Genomic DNA, 5,000 nt, shown 5'->3' with positions numbered 1-5,000 from the left:
AAGGCAGGAATATAGAAAGCCGCACCAGCGTTTTTGTCATCAAGAACAGATCCATCTGTAAATACATGGAGATGATTCTGATATTTTTCTGTTATATGAATTCTGGCAGTACTTGTCGTGATATTGATGTTTTCTTCCTTTTTTGTTTCAGAATAAGTGATATCAAAATCCGCTTTCAACATTTCCCAAAAAGGAACAGGAGAATGATGTGGTTTTGCAGCTAACTCTTTCATGTTAACTTCAGATTCTTTTAACAGATTTGAAATGTAAGTTGCAACTGTTTCTTGTGATGAGATGGCTTTAGCTCTTTTAGGAAAATCAATGTCTGATCTTACTGTCAGTTCATCAGCAATGAAATTTTTTGTCATTGAAGTGTACCTCACAGCGAATTTTGCTGTTGCTAACTCACGATGTTCATTTAAGGGAAGAATTCCGGCTGTTTTGTATGTTTCCTGATTGGATGCATGAGAGGGCACTCCGAAGGCAATTTTGATAGCCTTACAGTCTACACTTTGAATCTTTTGTAATAGATATTTAGGTGCACTGAAAAATATTTCTTGTGCATAGGTTATCTTAGATCTTACAAGGGCCATGGCAAGATGAATCAATGTTTTTGTATCCATTCCCCAGGGTAAGCGGCTTATAATTTTCATAAAATTGATACTTTTCCTTGCCTTTGTTAAGATGTAATCAAAGTGAATGTTCCATGTCAGCTTTGAAGTAAGATAAACGCCTAAAAACTTCACTACCTGTTTATAATCAATGACGTCACCAAGTAATTTAAAAATGGGTGTGCTAGATGGGTTACCACCTGAATTAAACAACATCATACATGTTTTTTCAGTTGACAAAGCTAGACCATTTTCAAACATATAGTTACCAATGTTATCGAGATCAGACTGATACAAACGACGTATATAATTCTGTGCTCTTTGTGGGGTTGACTTTTTTAGATTGACACCCATCCACATACATATATCATCAGCATACTGTACTAAAACTACACGATTTGACAATGCCTTTGGTAGATCCTGAATAAGAATATTAAAGAGAATAGGGGCTATAACTGAGCCCTGTGGAATTCCCATGTCAAGTTTATGTGGCAAAGAATAATGTGTTCCCACCCTTGCTTGAATAATTCTATTAGATAAAAAACTTTTAATATACTCATAGAGATTACCAGATATTCCAACTGATTTCAGTTTGAATAAAAGACGTTTGTGCCAAACCTGATCGTAGGCTTTTTTTACGTCAAAAAACGTTGCGAGGACACTTTTTCTGCGGGCAAACTGATGTTTTATTTGAGTTGTAATCTTTACTAGGTGTTCGACCGTTCATCTTCCTTTTCTAAATCCAGCCTGGTTCACTGGAATGATATTGTATTTTTCGCAGTAAGTTATAATTCTAAACAGGACTATTTTTTCCATCAATTTACAGACATGCGAGGTCAAAGCAATAGGCCTGTAACTATTTTTATTACGTTTAGGTTTTCCTGCTTTTAAAACCGGTACAACTATTGATGTTTTCCATATCTGTGGTACAGTTCCAGATGTCCAACATTTCTGATATATTTTGTGTAGGAAAACGATACAATTTTTTGGGATGTGTTTTAGCATCACATTCGATAGTGCATCGATTCCAACTGAACTTTTTTTATTGCCAAGGGAAGCTATAGTGGTTTGTAACTCCTCATATGTAATAGGAGAATTAAACCACAAGTCATTTTGCGGAATGGGATCACTGTATAAAGCACTATTTTCTTCCCTGTCTCTGTGTGTTTTACACTCAGGTGATAAGCCTTCGTACTTGCTATTTTTCGCAAACATTTCAACAAAGATTTCTGCCTTTTCCTGATCTGATAGAAACTTGTTTTGTGAGTCATTTGATATTGGGCAACTTGGTAACTTTATTCCATTTTTCATTTCTTTCATTTTTGTCCAAACTTTATTAAAGTCTTTATGATCTGAAATTTCTTGTGAACAAAATGATGACCAATGATCTTTTTTAGCTTGGGCTACAGTCATATTACTCTGAGTGTTTGCTTTCTTCATTTCTTTGTGGTTTGGGGGCTTACTGTCCGCGAGGTAGTTCTTAAATGTTTCTTTCTTGTAACTAACTGCCTTTTCACATGCATCATTCCACCAGACATTGCCTGAACGGTCACCTGACTTCACAGCCTTTACTTTTGGTATCGACATATCAGCTGCTGATAACACAGCTTCTGTAAAATTTGAATACATTACATCTACACTCTCATTCTCAAGTTTTTCAAAATCGTGAGAGGTAAGAATGTTTTGAAATAAATCCCAATTTGCATTTTTGACTCACTTGTGTAAACAAAGTGAGTCTATGTTTTAACCTGGTGTTCGGTTGTCTGTGTGTGTGTGTGTGTGTGTGTGTGTGTGTGTGTGTGTCTGTGTGTCTGTGTGTCCGTGGTAAACTTTAACATTGACATTTTCTCTGCAAATACTTTGTCAGTTGACACCAAATTAGGCATAAAAATAGGAAAAATTCAGTTCTTTCCAGTCATCTTGTTTAAAACAATATTGCACCTCTGGGATGGGCACAAAAAAATTAAAAATGAAGCCTAATTATATGCAAACTGCATTTACTGTTATATTTATATTTTTTGTATTCTCTAAACATGGCACTTTGATCTGATATTCTGACCCAACAACAAGAGCAGTCATTTTTATCATTTTCTGTTCAAACATGAACTTCTTTTGCTCAGCATGGAAGTTTTATTTATTTTGCAAACGTTTTGGTGCAGATAGTAAAAAAGGGAAATTACTCTGTAATTAATGCTAGGGGACTTAATTTGCTTTAAACTGATCTTTCTCATCTTAAACATTACATTTTGAAATTATACTCAATCCATAAAAAGTGTATCACAAGTGAGTCTTGAAGGCCTTGCCTCTCTTGTTATATTTATATTTTGGAATTATGTCGACGTTATTATCAGGCTGATTATCATCATCAGCGATTGTAATGATGATAGGCACATGGTCGCTTCCCAATGTGTCTTTATGTGTTTCCCAGGTACATGATGGGACTAGCTCCGGGGATATTAGTGTCAGGTCAATTGCTGTTGGTCTGTGTTTTGAGACGTCAGGAATTCTAGTAACACTACCATCATTCATAAGATAAAAGGGGCTGTCAGTGATGTTTTCTATTAACCGATTGCTTGTTACAGTTTTACAGTCCTTTTCCCAGAATGGAGCGTGAGCATTGAAATCGCCAGCTATTACCCATTTACCAGGCTGTTGATCTTGGAATGTTCTAAGCCACTCAGTATTTCGATCGTTTGGACCTTTCGGAAGATAAACGGAAAGTACGTTAAGAATTAGATTGTTGCTAAATTTTACTGTAGCTGCACAAGAGTGTATGTCAAAGCTTGCAATAGATTTTAAAACAGGAGACTCACATAGATTATACTGTAATTCCCTAAGTATATAAATAGCAGTACTTATCTTCTTGCCCTCGTTCCCAGTTTCATATACTGGTGGAAAATAATAATTTGGAAGTTTGGGAAGCTTACATGCACTGATATTAAGTGACTGCAGAATCAAAACATCACACTTACTTGATGCTAGAAAATGTTTCAAATAGGCCAGGTTAGATAGAATAGATCTGCAGTTCCACTGGAGCAGCCTAATTTGCAATTGCGTTTGTTTTTTCATTACTGATTATCTTTCCTATCAGATAGGCAAATAATGTTATCAATACTATGAATAAATCAAACTGTATGATGGTGAAAATAAACAGTAAATGAAAGGAAACGGGAAACAAAAATAATAGTCTAAATATTGTCAACAAAAAATGCACTTGCAAACGGCAGGAAGAAAGGTCACTCAGCAAAACAAGAATATCGCTCAGCACAAACGTTTATCAGTGCCAGGCAGAAGTTGACGCAAATGTTAATAAAACACTGGCCAGTCCATCAGTGCGTCGTAAGGATTGTACCAGCTGTGATGAAAGGGGGCGGGGTTCTGGTGATGGTGGAACCTGGCTCTGCGTGTTGATTTCTTCGGTGTTTCCCAGAGAAGATCTCGAACATGTCGCCCGATGTTTCCTGCGAGGATGCTGGCTCCTCTGCCGTTGGGGTGGACAGCGTCTCTGAGGGCGTTGGTCTTGAGGTTGTCGTTCTTTATAAATGATATGTTTTTTTCGTCAAACAGTTCCGAAGCCACCATTGCGTTGAACAGTTGTCTCTTGACCTCCAGTTTTGAATCTTTGACGGTGGTTGCTGAACTTACGATGAACTTTGTTGTTGGATTTTTCTTTGCAGTGTCTTTCAATGTTGAGGTAAAGAAATTACTGACTTCTGTTGTATCTTTTGATCTTAAGTCGTTGATGCCACAATGAATGACAACAGCTTCAGGCTTTTTCTCTGTGGTGGTGACAGCTTGAAGTAAATTTCTGGTTTCAGACACTGTGTGGGTTTTTTGCATGGAGGCTTTGAAGTGGCATGATCTGCCCAGTCTGTTTTCCTGCACACGGTTGAGCACGGAATCATGGAGAATTATTACCTTGGGTAATTCCCCGTTTTCTTCTTTCTGCGTAGAGCATGTACTTCCAGACTTTGTACTTTTTACGTCATCCATCGTCTTTTCGTCACAAGACGTCACCGATTTTTCAACTTCTTTTTTCTTCTTTTGAAGGGCAGTTTTGTCTTGGTGGCTTGCTCGTTTTTTGTCTGCTGCCGGGTTCTCTGGTGAGGAAACTCTGGCCACGTCGGCGTAGGTAGGTGTAGGGCTGGGGCTGGGGCTAAGACTGGGGCTTTCAGTTTGTGTTGCCTGTGTTGTCATGGAAACAGGTTCCATTCTGCAACGTTTTGTTGGCTCCTGTTGTCCCCGTACAGTTGCTTCCAGGGAAGAGACACGATCACACAAAACCATTATTATTTTTCTTAGATCCATGATCGTGTCGGACATCTCGGGAATGGAACTGAGATTGCTCATCGGTCTTGTATTCGTGGAACTCGTGTCGGTGGGATTAGA

At 37.9% G+C, this 5,000-nt stretch overlaps 1 protein-coding gene across 1 annotated transcript in view; it reads left to right on the top strand.

Moving 5' to 3' along the window:
• The window catches only part of LOC143274656 (NACHT and WD repeat domain-containing protein 2-like), a 69,762-nt gene that overhangs the window by 14,357 nt on the left and 50,405 nt on the right, over window positions 1-5,000 (top strand).

This window comes from Babylonia areolata, chromosome 29 (assembly GCF_041734735.1).
Source record: "Babylonia areolata isolate BAREFJ2019XMU chromosome 29, ASM4173473v1, whole genome shotgun sequence".
Lineage (NCBI taxonomy): Eukaryota > Metazoa > Mollusca > Gastropoda > Neogastropoda > Buccinidae > Babylonia > Babylonia areolata.
The sequence above is the reverse complement of the archived record's forward strand: the minus strand, read 5'-3'. Positions and strand labels throughout refer to the sequence as shown.